This window comes from Chiloscyllium punctatum, chromosome 3 (genome assembly GCF_047496795.1).
Source record: "Chiloscyllium punctatum isolate Juve2018m chromosome 3, sChiPun1.3, whole genome shotgun sequence".
Taxonomy (NCBI): domain Eukaryota; kingdom Metazoa; phylum Chordata; class Chondrichthyes; order Orectolobiformes; family Hemiscylliidae; genus Chiloscyllium; species Chiloscyllium punctatum.
In genome coordinates this window covers 143,197,229-143,220,664 of record NC_092741.1, presented here as the reverse complement: position 1 = coordinate 143,220,664, position 23,436 = coordinate 143,197,229, and the positions used below count along the sequence as shown (strand labels likewise).

Here is a 23,436-nt window from a genome sequence, read left to right as displayed (position 1 = left end):
TAGCCAATAAAATAGTAACAACTGCTCCACAAATTTAAGGAAATCAGCTCCAACTCTGAAACAAACCTCAAGAAAGGAGCAGCTCGTACAGCCACAATTTTCTCCCGTCCTCTGTCTTGGATGGTCCAGAATTATACAAACAAATTCCTGGAGAGATGAATCAGCTGCCAACGCTGACCAACGTTTCATGGAAGGTATTGGGGAAGGCTATACGGCTAAGAGTGTGGAAATAATTGTTTAATTGGTCATTGCTTCCCATCCCATTATATATGTCGCAAATGGACAGTGGTAGAGGATGCAGGATCTGGGCTCAGAGCCTGGGGCTCAGCCACTCCATTGGATTTTATTTTTTTACATTTTCTTTCACTTCCTTGCTCTTTTTTTTTAAGCTTTGTAGTTGTTTGTTTATAACTTACCTTCTGGAGAGGGCTCAATCATGGAGGGGACAGGATTAGAGTCCAGAGTGCGGCAGCGATAAGGATCCTCAGAGCGACATTATCCCTCGGTGATGAGGCGGCTGGCATTCTGGGTAGAATGTAGTGGTCAGCAGCATCATGGCATAGCCAAGGACCGGAGCGGTCAGCGGCCAGGCAGGAGTCCGGCAGTGGTCAGCAAGATGGCAGCACAGAGGACAGCCAGGCCCAACACGGAGCTGGGAGGTGGGGAAGTGGGGGGACGGTGGTTGAGCCTGGCTTGAGAGTGGGGGGGGGAGGGTATAACAGAGCCCAGAGTGAGGTGGGGAAGGGTGAGAGCGAGCCCAGCATGGGAGGTGGAGGGCCGTGATTGAGCCCAGTGTGGGGGTCGAGAGGGGGTGTCAGTGACTGAGCCCTTTTGTGGAGTTCAAGCTCTCATCAGGAGAGGCCAGTGTGAAGCATCCAAAGGCCCATGACTAAAAAAGGACTGAAACACTGAACTTTTAACTGCCTTTCTTTATTTTTCAACTTTAAACAAAGAAGAACTGTCCTGTTGAACTTCATGTTTTCTTTATTTTTCTACTATATACCTCAGCTTTTGTACTTGTATATTTTTATACCCAAGATGGTGCCAGAAATGGTGACTTGGTCCACTCTTCACTGTAGTCCTGTATCTCTGTATGTGAGTACACATGACAGTAAAACCCAATTCTAATTCTACCTTCGAAGGCAGAGTAATTTCAAACTATCATGGATTATATTTGCTTAAAGATTTGAAACAAAGTATGATAAGTAACCTTGAAAGCACCAGCTCTGAACCACTGGAAACATAACAATGCCCTCATGTTTCAGAAATAACGTGGAGAACATAAGCTTTTGCAGGAAATAAGGGATACCTCACCTAGACTTCAGGAAGAGAGAAAACATGCAAGAGGTGACCAAGATTCCTACAACAAGGCAAAAGAAAAAGATAATGAAACTGGTGATGCAAATAAACAGACACGCAACTCAGAATTCGATGGATCACTTAGTTACTCAACTCAAAGCGTCCAGGGAACTCATCCCAACTCATAACTCACAGTCTTTCTCATTAACCCTCAATCCACTGTGTGGTATCTTCACAGCTTCTGAATGACATGGCCATTGACAAGTCCTAGAATCCACACAGTGTGGAAGCACGCCATTCGGCCTATCAAGTCCACACTGACCCTCCAAAGAGCATCCCACTCAGTCCCAGCCCCCCACCCTATTTCTGCAACCCTGCCTTTCCCATGGCTTTTCCACCTAGACTGCACATCCCTGGACACTATGGACAATTCTGTATGGTCAATCCAGCTAATCTGCACATCTTTGGACTGTGGGAGGAAACCCACACAGACACAGGGAGAATGTGCAAACTCTACACCTGAGGGTAGAATTGAACTTGGGTCCCTGGTGCTGTGAGGCAGCAGTACTAACCACTGACCTAACATGCCACACATGACGCTCACAAAGGCTCGCATAAGTCAGTTGGGAAAATTGGATGAGATTGGCAAAAATGGGATTCTCAGTGTTGAGAGAAGAAAGTCCAATTCTCCAAACAAATATTGAAACAGCAGGATAAGAATCTCACTAGTGAATGGCATAAGGCTCATTTGCATTCTTGGATTAGTGTCCCATTTTTATCTAATCTCACCTCATCGATATGCAGTTTCCAATTCTCCTGACTACCAGACAGAAACTCGACAGCGACAATTCCTGACGTGAAGGTCAGAGCTGGTACCTAGCAACTCTAGCTCCCCACTTGAGCTCCTCCTAGCCTGGTCATCAACAGCACTCCCTGACATCTCAGAACACACTCCAAGGGTAAGGCCAGTCCACTTTCCAAAAATCCATGGATGTTGGCATCTAACGCATAACAGCCTCTCCAGATACTGACTGCACATCACCATTTACAATATGGTTCCGTGCATAAATGCTATACTTCGGAACACACAGTCACTTATCATTACAATAATGTTGCCAGGAGACATTATGTAAGATTGGCACCCATCTTACAGGACAGAGCATCTCAGGGCTGCCTGTTTGCTGTCTTAGTGCTGACTTTGAACCTGCTTAGATGCTCCCAGCATCTCTGGCTTGTTTTATGCTGTCTTGCCTTGCCTTTTTGCACATTGCTCCCTCAGTCAGAGCGATTGTGGTGCAGACAAAGTGCCTGCTGAAGATGGGGTTCGGAGGCTTGCATCAATCTGACGGGCCTAGCAGACAGGATGTGCTGCATAATCTTGGTACGCTGTGCTCTGGAGAATGTAATAAAGCCTGAAGAGCTAGGAGGCTATTTTCTCCAAGGAGGAAGATGGTGAGGAACATCACTTTCTGTTTGATAGTGCACTGTAGCATCAAACACTACAAGATTGGCAGGACTTCATTGTTGCCTGACTCAAGTAGATGTGAGCTGGTTATACTTGTTGGTAAAAAATTTGTTGCTACCCTAAAAGCAAATTCCAGGGAAATCCTATAAGCAGCATGTTGTGGAGGTATGGTATAAGTAATGAGGCTAGTTTCAGAAGTGAGTTATTTCAAGAAATTCATCTAAATTCACACTGTCAATTTCTGGTGAAAGTCAACACCATCTCTTGACACAACAGTTGAAAAATAAAGTGAACATTTGTCCTCCAAAACACCAGTGTGGTGACAGGTAAAACAGGTTACTCAGCAACAGTAATAATGAGAAAACCAGATTTCCAGGAGTGAAATGTTCTGCTTGTCAAAATGGTTACGATTTAGTATCAGCCAGATCTTCATCTTTGTTCCAATGGGGTTGGTTTCCCTTCAGCATTCCTTGTTGGATGCAACTAACAAAGCTCTGCCAACGAGTTGGCAATCAAGAAAAACTTTCCTGTTGTTTTGAGAACTTGATACCAGGGCTTAACAATGACTAAGTACAAGTAAAGCTGAAGACTTTGAACACGGAACTGGGAAATATTGAAAGACAAACAACTTAAAACTGAATATGCATGCGGAACTCAAGAAAGCATTTTACTGTTATTGGTAAAATATGAAAACAGCACACAAATCAATTTTACACAGAAGGAAATGTGTCCCAGGTAGGGAATAGGAAAATGTCCTGTTCAAAAAGTACTTTTTGCTACTTTTAAAAGCCTGGATTTAATATAAAAGCCTCAGGCCTTCTTAAGTGGAGAGTGCAATTACACAAATGGAGAATAGGTAAAGATCAATTGATCCATTGTGACTGACCGAAACTGATCACAATAATTTCTTCCTCTTCCCTCTGCCCCGGCCCCGAAACAAATCTCTCTCAATCACTGATAAAATCCACAGTTTGCAATTGATTTGTTCTTCTCTAATTTTGGGTTTCAAAGCCTGTGTCTTTTGAGATCGTCACTATTAGAAAGAAAAACTATCAGAAAATGGACTATAAATTTGAATTCCCAGCTGCTACACTAGACAAGTTAAAGAATAGGACCTGAAAACTGCGCTCGGAGACAGGGGTAATGAACAAAGGTTACTGCCACTAACTTCAGTTTTAACCGAAGATATTGAATGAAGCTGACTCTGGGAAATCTGTCTTCCAGACAAGTGTAAGCTAAAAACTTTCTGCAGAGCTGTTCCTTTTGTAAATAACTGTCTCTGTGGAACTGATGGGGCAAAAAAGCAATTTCTGAAAATTTTGCGTGATTGAAAAGGAATTGAACAGTACCAGAAGAAGACACGGTTGTGAAAGACTTTAGCATTGCACATGTGCTCAAGAGATTGCCAGCAAGTTTCTTACAACGAAGATGTATCTGCTATTCAAAGGTCAGGTTTGATTTCTATTGAATACACTTTGCTGATTTAATTTATGCTGATTTTGGTTTAATTATTAAACTTTAGACAAGGTTGAATCTTGCCAGTCATTTCTTCTTCGCTTGTGATTGTTTATATGTCATGGTTTTCCATGGGGATTGGAACAATTCAACAGTTACCAGTTGCGTCAGCAACACAGGAAGAATCATCCCACTCTCTTTAGAATATTTGCAGTAAATCCCCACTCACTACATAAATCAATGTGTCTCCTCTGGAAATAAATTCCAGCACTTTAAGACTGTGTAAGAAGAGGATTTAAACTGGACACTATGTTATAAATACACCTAATAAAAGCCTTGTACAAACAAACAAACAGCACAGGATTTTTCACATATCCGGGCAACAGAACCTAATATTATTTGGATTTCCAAAGGCCTTTTAGCTCTGATCATGAATCTCAATAGCCTCATGAGAAAAAAAATCCTGTACTTTGTATAAAAATGAGAACAAATAGAGAGCCTGATTTTCCCGAATTAAATCCGGTTTTCAAAAAGAATCTAATAAATTCCTTAAGTGTAACATTATCTCCAAGAAAACTATCAAGCACTAAGGGGACATATAACTTTGTGATTCACAGGGGACAGAAAGTTCAATTCACTGATTCCCATCATAAATATTTTGAAATTAATCTCTTTCCACAAAAAATGCACGAGAAATACAGAATATGAGGTGGATTTCTAACATTAAACTTTGACGCTAGGCAACATTTTTCACACAGTTGTTCTGACCTTCAATAGCTGGTCATATCAGGCCTGCATCATCCCCTGTACTTTCAGTATAGTCATGGTCATGGTATTTCCTGGCAGTGAGAGAGAGTATCCATTAGTCTCCAAAGGAGCACATTAACCCATTCACATAACAAAACTGATCATTTGGGACAGATTTTCAAATTGGTGCAAGTGTTTGTGCAAATCATGAGTGAATGCGTGACAGCGAAGACAAACAGGCAAGAATCCATTCTGGTGCAACAGTTTCTTGCCACCAATAATTTTAATAGCACAGTTTTGATAAGCAATCGCAGCTGGAAATAAAGACAGGCACAAAACCATGACTTTGTTTTGTGTCTTGGTATGTGAATGGTCAGAGTCATTTTAACTAAAGACCTGGTCCAGGAATTATGGAACAAAACCTATTTTTGATTGTAAGCAAAGAAAAAGTACTGTCGTGGATATTAAATACCCTGCATCTGCATAACCCACACATCCCTGTTCATACAGCCATGCACAGTGAGCTAGGGACATCTGAGAACTGAGACTTTTTACTTGTGGTGTTCAGGAGAGTCAGCTCTCTAAACAGCAAACTCCTGCACTATAAAACATTTTGTCCTTTCGATTATTGAACCGCTGCTGCCTCAGACTGCTTATTAGCCTAAGGTGATGATGCCAATGACAGATGTCGTGAATAATACAATGCTGGAAGAGTGCTGGCTTTTTGTGTAAAAGAACTGGAACACATTCCCGAGGCTAGGAGGGCTGTAGAAACAGAAGAAGATGATCTGCAATACTGGACACTCCGATTACGGTTAATTATTATTGACTAGTTAGCATTTTGAGTACTATATCACAGCATTGCATAGAAAAACACCCTAGTGAATGGGTATGATGAAAGGAACAAACAAAGGAGATGCTGGCATATTGGCAATATTTTGGGATGAGCAATCCAGAGGTCCTTGTAAATTGTCTGTGGGACATGAGTTCAAATCCCACCTTTGGGATTTGGAAGGTAATAACATCAAGAATTTTATACAACTGGTTTCAGTGATTACCACTAAAAACCCATCTGATTCACTGATGTAGTAGAGGAAAGGAAATCTGTCTGCCTGACCTAGTTTTGTCCACATGTGACTCTGGATGCAGTGCAATGAGGTTGACTCTTCCTACCTTCTCCAGCGCCTGCCCAACTTAGTTCAAGAGCAATTAAGGAACTAATCTAAAGTCTTGCACATTCTCCCTGTGTCTCTGTGGTTTCCACCCATAGTCCAATGTTGTGCAGGTTAGGATGATTGGCCATGCAGACTATCCAGGGATGCGCAGAGTAGATGGATTAGCCATGGGAAATACAAGTCTACAGGGATAGGGTAGCGGGGCAGGGGGAGGGGGTCAGAAGGTTGGTTTGGACTTGATGGGCCAAATGGCCTGCTTTTACACAGTAGGGATTCTATGATGATGAGTCTATATTGCATTCAGGTCCACCATCTAAATCTTTATGAATAACTGGTCACAGGCCATGATCTGTTTATTCCTGCTCTTTGTTTCCAGTCTGTCAAACAGTTCTCTATCTGTGTCAGTACACTACCCCTGACTCAAGTCCATGTAGACAAAATCTACTGCTCTGTCCTCATCTATCTTTTTGGTCATGTCCTCAAAATACTCAAATAAAGTTTGTGAGACATGGTTTCTCATGCACAAAGCCATGCTGACTATTGTTAGTCATGCCTTGCCTCTCCAAACGCATGTAAATCCTATCTCTCAGAATCCCCTCGAACAACAAACCCACCGTTGACCTTAATCTCCTCAGGTCTGTAGTTCCCAAGCTTCTCCTTATGGCCTTTAGTAAAAAAAAGGCACAACATTAGCTACCCTCCACTCCTCTAGCACTTCACCATAGCCGTAGCTGATACAAATATCTCTGTTGGGGGCCCCGCAATTTCTTCCCTAACTTTCCGCAACACCCTTGGATACAGTTGATCAGGTCCTGGAGACTTATCCGCCTTTATGTTTTTTTTTACGACATCCAGCATGTTCTCTCATAATGTGGGCTGTTTTCAAGACAGCAATATTCACTTGCCAGATTTCCCTAACCTCCATTTGTTTCTCCACAGTAAAAACTGAAACATAATATTTATTTAGTTTTTCTCCCATCGCGTGTGGGTCCACATATAGACAACCTTACTGCTCTTTAAGAGGCCCTATGCTCTCCCTAGTTGCTCTTCATGTTCTTGTAGATTGGGGGGGGGGATTGTGGGGAGAGGTTGGTGGAGAATGAGGAGTATTGGAATGTGGAGGGTATGAGGGGTTTCGGAGTGATGGGGGAATGAAGAGTGTCAGAGAGAGGTGAGAATGAGAGGCATCAGAGTGAGGGGGAAATGAGGGGTGTTGGGAGTGAGGGGGAATGGGGGTGTCAGTGAGGGGGGAAATGAGGGGTGTGAGAGTGAGGGGGGAATGAGGGGTGTGAGAGTGAGGGGGAATGAGGGGTGTGAGAGTGAGGGAGGAATGAGGGGTGTGAGTGAGGGGGGAATGAGGGGTATGAGAGTGAGGGGTGATGAGGGGTGTTGGAGTGAGGGGGATGAGAGGTGTCAGAGTGAGAGGGGAATGACGAGTGTTGGAATGACGGGGTAATGGGGGGTGTCAGAGTGAGGGGAGAATGAGGAATGTTGGAGTGAGGGGGGAATGAGGGGTGTCAGAGTGAGGAGGGAATGAGGAATGTTGGAGTGAGGACAGAATGAGGGGTGTCAGAGTGAGGGGGGAATGATGAGTGTTGGAGTGAGGGGGGAATGACGGGTGTTGGAGTGAGGGGGGAATGAGGGGTGTTGGAGTGAGGGGGGAATGAGGAGTGTCAGAGTGAGGGGGGACTGAGAGGTGTGAGAGTGAGGGGGGAATGAGGGTGAGAGTGAGGAGGGAATGAGGGGTGAGAGTGAGGGGGAATGTGGGGTGTTAGTGTAAAGGGGGAATAAGGGGTGTTGGAGTGAGGGGGAAATGAAGGGTATGAGACTGAGGGGGATGAGGGATATTGGAGTGAGGAGTGAATGAGGAGTGTAAGAGTGAGGAGGGAATGAGGGGTTTTGGAGTGAGGGCGAATGAGGGGGGAATGAGAGGTGTCAGAGTAAGGGGAGACTGAGGGGTGTCAGAGTGAGGGGAGACTGAGGAGTGTTGGAGTGAGGGGGGAGTGAGGAGAGTTGGGGTGAGGGAGGAGTGAGGGGGGAATGAGGGGTGTCAGAGTGAGGGGAGAATGAGGAGTGTTGGAGTGAGGGGGAATGAGGAGAGTTGGGGTGAGGGGGGAGTGAGGGGGGAATGAGGGGTGTCAGAGTGAGGGGAGAATGAGGAGTGTTGGAGTGAGGAGGGAATGAGGGGTGTTGGAATTTGAGGGATCTATGCGGAGTGTCAGAGTGAGAGGAGTGAGCAGTGTGGCAAATTGGAAGAGGTCAGTTGTTGAGATTGACAAGCCTTATTAAAGCTCTGGAAATCAGTAAACCTCAGCAGGCTGTCTGCAGCTTGTGGTGTAAAAGTTGGCATGGGCTCCTGGGTATTTACACCTGATCTCTGGGCCTCCCCAGTCTGTTCACCAATAAACTGGTGCTGAAATCAGGAGTGACAGCCTGAAGGCTCCAGTTTTAAATAGTACAGGGATAGCTTTAAAGATCACTAATGTGTGTTCCCACTCTTCACTGACTGGAAAATGTGGACTATAAAAAAGGTGTAATTATACTTTCTAATTGTCAACAAAAAGTAGGTGAAATCATTGGGTTTTGTCCAAAGTGCTCTGGGTGCTACATCTAACAGCTGCTGAACAGGAGCATGGTAATCTCAAAGCACAATTAACTTGTGCCCATTGACTGCACGCCAATATTATTCTTCATGCATCATGGTAATTATTTGTGTGTGCGGTAAGCCCTAACCACACAATTTGTTAGCTACATGCATCTTAACTTGTTAACATTACTTATAGTACATTGTGACTGTTATGCAGGAACTGAATGTACCCTGGGAACTGACAAGAATGGTACAACTGGAAGAGAATAGGTTCCAAATTGTTTGGGTGCTTCGTGAGGTCACAGTGGATGGGTGGAAAGAAGATGATGTCTCCCGTGTCCACAGGGGGCCCAGAAGCTAATGTTCTGGTGACAAAGGTTCAAATCCCACCATGATAGCTGGTCCAATTTAAATTTGATGAAGTAATAATATGGAATCAAAAGGTAGTAATGTGGATCATGAAATAACCAGATTGTCACAAAAATCCATCTGGTTCATGACTGCCCTTTCCAAAAGGCCATCCTCGAAGAACAGTCTCGATTATCCAAATGAGACAGCGGGGAGCATCTTGTTTAGATAACTGATTGTTCGGATAATTGATGTTCGGATAACTGAGATGGTTCTGTAATTCTTAACCACTCTATCTATGTATAATGCATCTTTCAAAGAACTATGTACCTGAACCCTAGGTCACTCTGCTTGACAATACTCCCCTAAGCCCTACCATTAACTGTATAAGACCTGCCCTGGTTTGTTTTGTCCCATTTGTCCAAGTTAAACTCTGTCACTCCTCAGCCCATTGATCCAATTGATCACTTAGGTAACCTTCTTCACCTTCAACTATGGTTATGTGGTTGACTCATAACTACCATCAAAATGGCTGAGCAAATGGCCTGATTGTGCAAACCACTGCAGGAAGGTCAAAAGGGAAATAAACTAAAGTGAGTCTGCCTAGCATGTGCTGAGGGACAGACTGTCCAGTCAATCCTGCAAAGTATTGAGCTGTATTTAATAGGACACTGTGTCCCTGAGCCCCCTGGCTAAATGCCATTGCTAGTTGGAGCCTGCCATAATGTACAACATGAGATCTAAAATAGTTTGGCCTTAATTGGTGCCTTGCTTCAGGAAACTGTAATGAAGGAATGTTAGAAGCAAATATTGTTCCATGTAGACTGATTTGTTCAGTCTACATGAAGATTAGAGTGCCCCACTGCTTTAATACTACTTCCTGAGGAAGGGCTTATGACTGACACGTCGATTCTCCTGCTCCTCAGATGCTGCCTGACCGGCTGTGCTTTTCCAGCATAACACTCGTTGACTCTGATCTCCAGCATCTGCAGTCCTCACTTTCTCCTGCTTTAGTACTACCTTTGTTACAAATGAAAATTTATTGTTTCTCGTCCAACAGTGTAAATTACTGTGACAGGGTATATAAACTATACTTACCAGTGTACTCTCACCGTAGTGCTATCAAATCTCAACTTATATGGAGTCTACTTCCCAATTGTTTGAGTCAACATCCTGTTTCACTCAAGTGCTGATGTCATCGTTTATTTCATGGCTACCATTCTTCCTCTTCCATTCTACCAGTCTATTCAAACTGTTGCATCCCCTGGAAAATTTATTTCCCAACTTTGGTCACCTTGTAACCATGTCTCTGATGAAAATTAGATCCAAACTATTTATGTCCATTTATGGTTCATCTACCTCACAGCATATGTTCCAGAATCACATAAAGTGACTTTTCAATTAATTACAGTCCCTGTATAGTATCACTAAGACAGGGAGGGACTGAGAGTTTAATAAACAGCTTGTCTTTACCCACATTGCGACATTTTAATGTCAGCTCAACATTTATCTTTGAATTTCTAACTCGCCCTTCACCCACCTCTCCTCTGGCCTTATTCACTTAAAGTATTTTTTCCCAATTCATTTTGCTGGCCTATTCTTATCTTGGTGTGGTCTGTCCTTTCTTATTGATAATAGAGTCTGACAAAAAGGAAATAAAAAACATGGGGCATAATCTGAGAGCTGAGAGATTTGCAGCAGAAGTCAGATGAGGCCTATTTTGAAGCCATCTTTTATTTCTGATTGGCATGGAAAGATTCTTGCTAGGGAGTGCTGAGTTGTTAATTAAAGGGGATTATTGCTTTTAAAAGCCTTGCTAATGCTGCAATTTGCCTCAGTAACATTCAACTTCCTACAGTCTGTTCTGATATATTACAATACTGTGGTTGCATTCCCATGCAATCCCACGTTATAAGAAAATTGCATAAAAGCAATACCATTTAAGCCAATAGGGCTGGAATCACGTTATAGTGAATACGGGTAAGGTAAGTTTGCATTCTACAAATAATGGTCTAAATTCTTCAATCGCATTATCGTCAATTCACGTTGACAAAATGCGCATGATAGCAGAACCGACTGCATCTTATCCTAGAATATTGGCAGATATCCAATAAGTGGAATGCCACGTGCTAAGATAGGGATAGAGATCAGATGTGAGAGACACCACACAGGCAAGGGAGGTAGTTGATGAGGCCTGTTTGGTAAGGTATAGTGAGAAAGCCCGCTGGGCCTCATGGCAAGAGTCCCTCCAAAATACTCAACTTGCCCTTAGCAAAAAGATTTCGCGCATGGACTTGGCTTGTGCAGAGAGTTTATTGACCATACCAATCAGGCAACTCTCTCTTCCAGTCTCAGCTGTTCATATTGAAACTAACAGCCTAAAGTCTTCATTCTAACCATACTACTTGTTATATTTACAGGTTTCCCATGTCTCTTTAAATACATTTTAAGTGTGCAACTAATCCTTAAAATTAATGACGAGTTTGTTTGTGTATTATATTTTGCATTGTAATTCATATCAACCTTCCAAATGCCGCCTCGTTCTCAATGAAAAAACATTACAATGTGTTCAGCTATAAAGAAATCCAAACAAACAATTGATTTTCCATGTTCTTATAAAACAAGATGACCTTCTTTGAGGACATCTCAATTTCTTAGTGTAAGCATTCTTTTTGAAAAACAATCTGATCCATTTTACTTTAGAAATCTCTTCTATTTGCAAAACGTTCTTCATACAAGCAAGGTCAATTCTCTACTTTCATTTTCTCCAACACCCCTCCCTCGCTGAATGAGCATCATCCTAAGAAAGAATGATTATCCATTCTCTTGTCTCTTGTACAGTATTTCCTTCTGAATATTAGGCAAGTACCGATTGCTTGCCATAGTGCCAGTTTTTCAATGGCTAAGTAGCCTTTCTATATTTTTTGGTTTCCCAGGCTAATGAACCACATTTACTATTCTTTTCCAAGAATATGATAAACCCTGCTACACGAGAATGTCCATTTGGAAGTCTGGCATGTGAAACATTGCTAAAGGTGATGAATTTCATGTCTTATTATCTTTAGGCCAACTTAGTGCCATCTCACGCCCACTTCATTTTCACTCATCATCCTCTGTAGCAACTCACCAAGTATCTACCACAAACAGACTTCAGGATTCACACTGAGGTGAAATCAAAAAGAAGTTCTGTATTTATTACAGACTTCATTATCGTTAAATAAATTCCTGAAAATCTATTCAATAATATCTAAATCCCCTAAAATACTTAATCCTTTATGAAAACCAACATTTGCATTCATAACCCTACATCCATGACAGCTAATTCTTTAGCAACCTCTTTTTTTTAAACCTATCATTCAAACTCTAAGTTTACAGTCCACTGCCCACTACGATAATAACAACATGCCTGAGCAGTGACCAGCAACAATGCTATAATGATAGCCCTTAGGATTGAAATTGCTCAAACTAGTTCTTTTTTGCTCACTCAGTTACAGTCAGGCTTTTTTGTTTTCATTTTAAAGGATGGGTGATTAAAATCATTTGATAGCCTCACAGCTTTACATGCCTTTCCCATCCTTCAAGAGTTTTTAACATTAAGGTCACAGAATGCACAATGCCATAAATATCAGATCTAATTTCCCTGCACACTGAGTTTAATTAGCCTAGTCAATTTGTACTTTATGCCTGCATCTGTAGCATAATTTAGGGCATCCACACATCATTCCTTTAACTCTAATGTTCAAGTCAACATTGCTCAATACTCACATCAACAGTCATGTCAGGCACCAGCTGCTCTTCACAAACTGAACATTGGCACTTCCCAATGAACTCACGACTTTCTATGGGTGTACTTACTGATGTGAGACCAATAGCTACATTTCTGGTTCCAGCCAGGGTGAAAACTTGTTTAGAAGCAAACACTATACCGGATACAGAAAGGTTAGAAGTAAAAGGTTTGGCTAGCTGTGGTGGAATATTAACAGCCCTCTAAATTAGGATGAGGTGATTTACCCCACCACTTTGAAAACCTGGTTTGACACATTTGATCCTGAATTCACATTTGATCCAGAGTCAAACTATGCAGGACAATACCCCCCCTCTCCCCAAACTGCACATTCTCCCACTCCACTTCTTTTTTTTCTTGGTAGAGTAAATTTGAATTTAAAGTACAACTTTTCGTAATCGATCACTTTGTAATGGCACTAAATGTGCACAGTGAATAAACCGTATTTAACACCGTATCTAAATATGGCCTCTTGCAGTTTTGAAACTCTCCATTTGTCCTACTTGAAGCAGTAAACAGTAAACCTATCCTAATGCATGCCACCCTCCTCACTAAAACAACATAAAATCAAATTTTTAATAATTAAACTTCATTATCTGAGTCCATTTCTTCAGCTTAGACATAGGAAATAAACAAGGTGGACAGGTTGTGTGGTGAATGTCAAGGACTTGAGAGGTCTGTGTCTGGAACACAGCAAGACTGAAAACAATCTTTTATTTTTGGCTAAATCAACAATGATTAGTCTGCTCATCTATTTCCAAGGTTGAAACAAAGCAGGGCTATTTTTATTTGGCTGATAAATCTGTTAGCTCTTTGGATGCTCTTACCACTTGTGTCATTAACATGAGGCAACGAAAAAGTAGTTGTAAGCCACCTGGTTTCACTTTGAAGATTGTCATTAAGTGCTCTGTGCAATGTAAATAATGTATAAGTTGGGTTTCTCTTTCAGGAGCTAGAACAAACATAATGGGCCAAATGGCCTCTACCTAGACAGTACATAATTGCCACAAGCCATTCTAATTTGTTGAAATATTGCTTTGGATACATAATTTTCTGAATAACTGACAATATCTATCTCTCCACTTTTTAAGGGCTCTCTGCATGTTCCTTTGTAACAACATAAAAACTACCTGAAGTCACAAGAGAATTACCTTAAAAGAAACCTCATGCCTCATCAATCAGGCCTTCAGTGCTGTGTGTATTGGAAACATCGATAAGAACAGTATTTGCTTTATGCACCAATGCTTTGTGCTTCATTCTGTATTGGTACGCAATTAGCAATGCTTTTATGACATGCTGGCTACTGCCCAAACCTTTCCTGTGCGTTTTTGTTCCATCAACATTAAAGTTTGCAAAGGGAGTCATGTAAAACAGCTCAAATACCATTCACCTTTGCCCACCTTGGTTTATGGTCCGAAAATGTTTTTTTTCACAATGTTAACAGTAATAACACCCACCTCATAAGGTCAGGCATCACGTTATACAAATAGGTAGGTCATGGTCACAATGCACTCACACCCAGATGACACCAGTGCTGCTTTGCTAATTTCAAAGCTCAGCATTTATCAGGTCAAAAACAACCTTGCTTTTCTTCAGCTGCTCCAACAGATTAAAACTAATACATTGGTATAAACTATTCATAACATAATAGTGCCAGAAGCTTTATAACTCGTACATTTTGAACTATAAAATTGGATCTTTGCCACCGATAAAATGTCTTAGAAGAAAATACAGAGACAACTCCAACAAATTATCAAAGAGTCTACCTATTAGGCACCATCAGACATTTACTTCAGCTCACCCTTTGGAAGAAGGCAGAAGCTCAGCTAATTCCAAAGAAAGACTAAATGGTTTTACGTTGCTTTACATGTAGTTTAAATATTGATAGCTCTTTAGTTGCCATTTAAATGACCTGAAGATTGGTCTGCTGGACTTCAGATGAACTTTTGCTTCTCATATTTTTGGCAGACAGATCATGGAACTTCAAGTCCAATAATGATCCACTTCTAAAGTAATTGATTAATTGTCACTCTCCAATAGCATCCAGTTTTTGTACACTAGAAAGCAGAAGCTGCCCATTCTCAGGTTGTGATGCCAGAGAATTCTGATTTTCATCATAATCCTCGAGGCACAGAAAAACAGGTTACAAAAGGTTGGTGAATTAAAAGCAAATATTGTGGATGTTGGAAATCTAAAAACAAAATCAGCAAGAGCTGGAAAGACTCAGTAGATCTAGCAGTATCTACAGAGAGAGAGAGTTTGAGCTAACATTAAAATAACTCCTTTTCAGAACAAAACTTTAGGGTTAAAGTAGCAATAGAGACAAAATGCCATAGCTAAAAATAATTCTGTTGCTACTTTTGTAACTGTTTCTGTGTATCATCAGATACTAAATATTAATTCTGTGCCAGTAAAATTAACATGCGAGTTGATTATGTTTTAAGATCACAAAACACATGAATGAGAAAAAAAAAGTATTAATAAATGTTTTCCGCAGAAATATTTGCATTAATATCCTGAGTGGATTTTTTTTTGCTAGAGTTGATTGTAAATCTTTTCAGTAATTTTTTTTTACATGTAAGGATTAAGCTAATTGTTAAACAGAATACATGTATGGTCAGCTGGAAGATTGGGAAACATTCAAAAGTAAACAAAGGGATACTAAAATGTAATAAAAGGAGCTAAAGTAAATTACAAAAGAAAACTTGTACAAAATATCAAAAAGGATAGCAAAAGCTTCTATAGGTATATAAAAGGGAAAAGAGTCATTAAAGTGAATGTTGGTCCCATAGAGGTTGAAACCAGACAGTTAATAGTGGGCAACACTGAGATGGCAGAGATGCTAAATCAATACTTTGCCCTCAGTTTTCATGTTGGAGGACAATAGTACCACTCCTGTTGGAACGGGCAAGTCAGAAGCAATAGATAAGGTGGAACTTAGAATGGTCACCATCAATAGGGAAAAGGTACTGAGCAAATTATTAGGATTGAGGACAGACAAATCCTCTGGGCCCGATGACCCACATCCCAGGGTATTAAAGGAATGGTGGCGGAGATAGTAGATCCATTGGTTATAATATTCCAAATTCCCTGGATACAGGAAAGGTTCCAGTGGATTGTAAAATGGCTAATATAATGCTCGTATTAAAAAAAAGGAGGCGAATATGGGAAATTACAGATCGGTTAGTTTAACATCTGTTGTTGGGAAACTGTTAGAATAAATTATCAAGGAAGCAATATCAGGACATTTTGAAAGTCAAAACGCTATCCACTAGAGTCAGCATGGTTTTATGAACGATAAATCATGTTTCACTAATTTGCTAGAAGTCTTCGAAGATGTAACTAGCAAAGTGGATAATGGGGATGCTGTAGATGTAATTTATCTGGACTTCTGGAAGGCATTTGATAACTGCCACACAAAAGGTTAATTCACAAGGTTGGATCTTATGGGATTGGGGTAAATTATTAGCCTGGATACATGGCTGGCTGACGGACAGAAGACAGAGAGTAGGGATAAATGGTTCCTTTTCTGGATGGCAAGACGTAACTAGTAATGTGCCACAGGGTTCGGTCCTTGCACCCCACCTATTTAAAATCTACACAAATGACTTGGATACAGGGAAAGAAGGCTCTATAGTCAGATTTGCAGATATCGCAAAAATAGAAAGGACGGTAAATTGCAATGAAGAAATAAGAATCTTCCAAATGGATATAGTTAGATTAGGAAAGTGGGCCAAAATGTGGTAGTTTAATGTGGATAAGTGTGAGGTCATGCATTTGAGTCAAAAAATAGAACGCCCCTTAATATCTAAATGGGGAGAGCCTTTGGGATGCTCTGGTACAGAGGGATATAGGTGTACTTGTTCATGAGTCACAGAAAACTAGCATGCAGGTACAGCAGATAAAAAAGAAAGTGAATGGAGTGTTGGATTTTATAGCTAAAGGAAAAAAAAATAAAGGCAAGGAAATATTGTTGCAACTGTACAAGGTATTGGTGAGACTGCACTGGAGTATTATGCACAGTTTTGATCCCTTTATTTGAGGAAAGATGTGGCATTGTAGGCAGTTCAGAGGAGCTTCACTAGATTGATCCCAGAGAAGTGGGGTTTGTCATGTGAGGAGAGATTGAACAGTTTAGGCCGATAGTCTCTGGAATTTAGAATAATGAGGGGAGGTCAAATTGGGGTATTCAAGATGATAAAAGGTGTAGATAAAATAGACATGGAGCAGAAGCTTTCTCTTGTGGGATATTCTCGGACAAGAGGTCATCATCTTAGGACAAGAGGTAGCAAATTTAAAACAGATTTGAGGAGAAACTACTTCTCCCAAATGGTTATGATTCTGTGGAATTTGCTATCCTTAAAGACGGTGGATGCTGGAACAGTGAGTAAATTTAAGGAGGAGTTAGACAGATTCTTAATTGGTAATGGGTTGGAGGGATTTGGAGAGAAGGCAGAAAAATGGGAGTGAGGAGCAAACCAGCCATAATCAAATGGTGGAAGAGACTAGATGGGCCGAATGAACTAATTCTGCTCCTATATCTTATGACCTTATATGAATGAACCATGGTGAAATATGAATGGAATTCTGTGGAGGAGACCTCAGCACCCTACCAGGCTTCAGCCTCTACATTATAAAATGTTTCTGCAAAAAAAAATGCTTGGTTCAGAAAGAGCAAGTTACTGAAGATGATTGTACCCTCCACAGTTTGACGATGGAAGTATTTTCTACCAGCTACATACCTCAATCAGATAGTCAGATTTGTGAATGCATCTTTCCCAACTTTATCTAATTGGTAAGGTTTGTTCCCTTTGAACTAAATTCCAACAGGCTGGAGTATGAACGAGCTCTCATGACATGCTAATAAAGGCAAACGTCCAAAACGTAACATCAAAACTTTAACTCACCATCAGGAAAAGTTTGCTTCCCTCCCAATTAAGTGAGCACCACCAACACCCCCTTCCCACCACCCTCCCCCAAATGGACTTCGAAAAGTCTGTTGAGGTGGCACAGTGACTCAGGGGTTAGCACTGCTGCCTCACAGTGCCAGTGACCCGGATTCAATTCCAGCCTCAAGTGACTGTCTGTATGGATTTAGCATACTCTCCCTGTGTCTTGGGTGGGTTTCTTCTGGATGCTCTGGTCTCTGTCCACAGTCCAAGGATGTGCAAGATTGGCCATGCTAAATTGCCCATCACATCCTGGGATTTGCAGGCGAGGTGGATTAGTCATGGGAAATACAAGGTTACAGGGATAGGATGGGGAGGTGGGATGCTCTTCGGTGGGTCAATGTGGACTTGATAGGCCAAATGGCCTACTTCCACACTGTAAGGATTCTATGGAAAGCTCTAGACAAAGCTGGAGGATTCCTTCTGATGTGCATTTGTTTTTCTTTTCCCTGAATGCTCATCCAAGTGTCCAGTGTTGTATTGGCTATCCTGTGGGATATGGCTGAACCTGCCAGTTCAACTGGCTCTCCCTTGCATGGAAAGGACATTAGCTGATATTGCTCCTGGCAGGGATAATTGCAATGGTGTAAGCGAACTTATAGCAGTGTAAGGACTCTGCCAGCCAACACTCCGAGATGGACCTACATGCGGACAATTCTGGCATTGCCCTTCAGAACCCCATTTGCTTATTGTGACCGACCAATGCCGCTAGACAGCACCATATCGAGGCATTTCCCTCTTCCAATCCACCATGTGCCTGACCACACTTCACACACCACCCCACCACTGTCTCCTCCGTCCTGGTCCCAAGTCTCTACGTGAGCTACCATTCTCCTGGTTTCCTCCCTCTGCCACAGATTTTAACCTAATAAACAGCTGACATCAGGAAAGTCCAGAATGCTCACTGTGAATGAACATGAACCAGGTCCCATGAGATTCTTGTGAGCCACTAATTTTATCTTAAAGGTATAATTTAAAAATGTTTTCATGCTAAGTCATGGATTTATGCTCATGCCAGTGACTTTAGCATATGACCTAGACTGACTGAGAGAAGAAAACCAAATCTCAGCATCTCATCTTGCCATTAAGAAATTGAAATTTTAGCTCATGCCAAATTTAATCACCTCACACCAAATTTAATCACCTTTGCAGGAGCTCCATAAGATCCCATCAATGCGTCCACACACTTCCAAACTGAGGGACAATTCATTGCAGTAATCACAAATATAATTCTAACAGGATCTGTCACTCCTGTGTGAGATTAATAAATTAGTATCCATACTGGTTTCTTCTGCAACTGTAATAGCAAATTACATTTTATCTATATATAATGTAGATAAGTGCCTCTTTTAACCCAGATTAATCTTTTTTTTGAAATTTCATCAATTCTACATCACAACATTATGGCACCTCTAACAAGTATATTGCACAGAGGATAGTTGCTATTTCCTGACATTAAACAATTGCAAATACAATTCAGACAATGTAGGAGATCAGTTTTTAATGTGAAAAACAAATCTATTTTCTATTCGAGTTAAATCAGCCAAAACATTTTGGAAGGTGGAGAGGAGAAATTATTATTCCATCGGGTCTTTCTATATGCATTTGGTTTGAGCATTAAAAGACATAAGGTGTAACTTTGCTTTGATGGATTTAAAGGCTTGTCACCAAAGAAAATCTGTTTGATGCTTTTGTTAAAAATCTCAATGGGATAAATGTCTTTTGTCAATCCATATTTGCAGCAGAAAGAATGAACCAAGATGTATGATCATTAAAAAGAATAAACTGGTAGCCCAGAGTTATCTTTGGCTTGCATATGAGCAGCTGGGCAAGGAGTATACTGGGTGATGGCACTATTGCGAGCTCAAAACCATGTTAACACCCAATACTAATCTGCAAATTGGATCCCAGAGGGAATAACTCAGCGCTTGATTGGTAGGGGCAGAATTTTGTACAGGAGATTGAGGGAATTATGAGATCATTGAGTTTGAGCATGGAGAGAGAAGGGCTCCTGCTCTCCTCACAGAATAAAGCCAAGACAGAAAATAACTTGACCTGCTTTCCTGTCTTCTGTGTTAGATGTGGCACAGTGTTCAACTTCCAAAATACACAGTTAAAATCACAATTAAGATCCTAATTGTTGCACTGGTGCACAATTTGAACACATCACTCATACTTGCATGTGGCTCCCAATCCAGCCTAATGCAAGTACTCTGGTGCTTCCCAAAACCCTGAAGTTCAAATGGTAAGAGAGGCAGGAGTGGAACACTTCAGTATTTGAATGCATTTTAAACCTTTCAATGAATTCACGATGGGCACGGGAAATAAAAAGTGGAAGCTGGTGATTAAGCTATCTGATTAACAGGTCGTTGTTCAATGACATACTTACTAAAAAATATATTTTCTTTATGAAAATTCATGATTGTGATTACAGAAAGTTTGGACAAGAAGTGGTGTAGAATTCTTTAACGTTGCTTGGTCAACTGCACGTATAAACATTAAAATTGGGCTTTGAATGTAGAGGCAAGATGAAGCCAGTTGACACATGGTCTTAAAGATAGTGGATGAAACATAGCATTGGGAGGCAGGAAGAACAGAAAGAAAGAGAGAGAAAGGAGGGGAAGGGGCTAGAAGAAAAGAGATAGCATTGAAAGAGAGAAACAGAGAGAGGAGAGAAGAGAGAGTTAGAGAGAAAGAGGAAAAAGAGCAAAAGTTGGAGTGAAAGATGTATTGGGACAGAGAAATAGAGAAAGCCTGAGATCAAAGAATGAAAGAGAGAAGAGAGAAGAACATGAAGTACAATTTCTGCAGGCTGGACTAGCTGTGGTTGGAATCTCAAATACATAACCAAACAAAATCTCATGAAACTCACCAGTGAAGATATTAATAGTGCTTTTGTTTTATGTAGTCTGTATTTCAAAAGGTGACTGGTAAAATCTGCTGGGATAGCTTTCTGCTGTAATGCTTGATCATCTTGCTGAAGTCCATGGGAATAAAAAGTACTCGCAATGATTGAGTGGCATTCCAAAGAGGCCCACTCACAACTAATTCTTGTGAAGGATATTCACCGTTTTGTAGACAAACACAGCAGTCAATTTGTTCATAGCAAAAGCTCCTGGAATCATCAAGATAAATCACCAGTTAAATTGTTGTCATGGCTTTGGTTGAGGATTGACTGTTGACCACGACCCAGGGAGATCTCTTCTGCTTGTGTCTGTGTAGCACAGAGACCTTTTGGATCCACTTAAACATAGGGAATCAGGGTTTAACATTTTAACCAGAAGACAGTACCTCAAACAATGTAGTGCTGTTTTAGTGTCACACTAAAATGTCAGTCCAGGTCATGTGCTAAAGTCTGTAGCATGAGTATGAACCCATGACTTTCTGATTCAGACAAGAGTCCCATCACTAAGTCAAGCTAACACCATAAATAAAGATGACGCTGACCAAGAAAATTTAAATATAGACCATTAAAAAGCAAGTCACATGACAATATACTACCCTGCTTTTGAATAGGCAGACTGCCAAAAGTTAGTACCCAAAGTTGGCTATCTTTCAGGGAATGTCCACATCATGTAAAGGAGAATCAAAAGTGAATGAAGTTGTGTTGGAGATATAAAATTGTCCAGGTATTACTTAAAGTATGAAAGCCCATGATCAGTATATAAGAAGTACTTTGAAGATTAAAGAAAGAAAACTACCATCATTTACTGAAATGTGGTAAAACATCCATTTTGACCAGTCTATATAAAGCAATATGCAAAAGCCCTGACGTTGACTAAACCCCATTACTTGCAATGTCATCCAATCACGTTTTCTTTACATGCGTCCTCACATGAACCCAGATGTTAGCCTCCTAGTAGAGAAACTGAAGTAGATTGAAAGACAAACTCCAGGGAAATGCTTTTTGTTTTGAGGAACTGGGGAAAATGGGGCCATGAGGAATGTAATTAGCACGTATATAATAAAGCAGCGCAATCATGTCCAAGAAAGATTTTGTTTCAAAAGATTGGATTTGTCAAATATTTGATCAAGTCAAAAAGAACAGCAAACATTTTTTTTCCTGACAGGCAACAAAGTGAAAAGGTTACTGTGACCTAGTGAGTTCATTGGCTGTATTGGGTAATTGCAAGGTCTGAAAGGAGCAGCATCAGACATAACACATGATAAAAGGCAGAAAAGCTGATGTAGTTTTGCTGTAGTCATCTAAAAATGGTCAATTTCACTTCAAAGATGAAGGTAACTCATAAGGTAATTGTCATATTCAGTAGCTCGGGTTTAGTTTCCTCTGAAGGTTTTTGTCCTTATTAAGGTGAAGAGTGTTACAAATGAAGAATTTTTTTTCCCCCATTTGGCAACAGAGATTACAATGGAGCCTGTTAATGCACCAAGGAGAAGAGTAGCACTATTTTGAAGAATGAACCCATAATTATGCAAATCTTTTACTGAATGAACCCATGATCCATGGAAAGATCAAGCACAGCAAAGTAATAATTTTCCATTTGCAAAACATGAATGAATAATAAAAACAGAAGATAACCTCAGCAGGTTAGGTAGACTACGTGAAGAGAGGGAGAGGGTTAACCTTTCAGAATGATGACTGATCATCAGAAATGCAGAAGGTACAATTAAATCGATATATAGTGCTTTGTGCAAAATGCAATATGGCCTCAAAGATTTCCAGCATATTTCTGAACACAGGGACTACGGGCTGCATTAAACCTTTAAAAATGGAACTCCATTTCAAGAAACTGTATCTTTGCCTATTTGGGAAAGGGAATATCAGACCACAAAGATTTCCTGTCTTCCTTTAAGACTGACTGCTTGGAAGATGTCCAGCTTACCTCAAATAGGCCAATATGGTCTCACATGTTCATGGACACATTGACTTGAATCAAGCTTTAGTTTCCAGTTCAATTTGGAAGGCATCTTTAAGTTTGAAGTCTAATCAGTCAACTTGCAGATCAAACGGTATATCTTTTAGAACATTCAACACAACAGCGTAGTTCAGGTTCTTCAGCCCGCAATGTTGCGCCAACCTGTCAAACCAATCTGAAGCCCCTCTAAGCTACACTATTCATTTTAATCCATATATTTGGCCAATGCCCATTTAAATGCCCCTAAAGTTGGTGAGTTTATTACAGTTGCAGGCAGAGCGTTCCATGCCCTTACTATTCTCTGTTCTATATCTATCACCGGTCAATTTAAAGCTTATGTCCCCTCGTGCTAGCCATCACCATCAAAGGAAAAAGACTGTCACTGTCTACCCTATCTAACCTTCTGATTATCTTATATGTCTCAATTAAGTCACGTCTCAACCTTCTTCTCTCCAATGAAAACAGCCTCAAGTCCCTCAGCCTTTCCTCATAAGACCTTCCTTCTATACCAGGAAACATCCTAGTAAATCTCCTCTTAACCCTTTCCAAAACTTCCACATCCTTCCTATAGTGCGGTGACCAGAACTGTACGCAATACTCCAAGTGTGGCAGCACCAGAGTTTTGTACAGCTGCAATATGACCTCCTGACTCCGAAACTCAATCCTTCTACTAATAAATGCTAACATACCTTCTGCCTTCTTAACAACCCTATCAACCTAGGTGGCAATTTTCAGGGATCTATGTACATG

General features: G+C 40.8%; 1 protein-coding gene across 15 annotated transcripts in view; it reads right to left on the bottom strand.

The window, feature by feature from the left end:
- Positions 1-23,436, bottom strand: part of greb1 (growth regulating estrogen receptor binding 1) — a 314,458-nt gene that overhangs the window by 226,578 nt on the left and 64,444 nt on the right. For 2 of the 15 annotated variants that reach the window (XM_072561941.1, XM_072561942.1), the window contains exon 2: positions 4,988-5,058. The exons of the other annotated variants lie outside the window; for them this stretch is intronic. The gene's annotated coding sequence lies outside the window, so the exon portion shown is untranslated. The remainder of the gene's footprint in view (positions 1-4,987; positions 5,059-23,436) is intronic. 15 annotated transcript variants of the gene reach the window in all.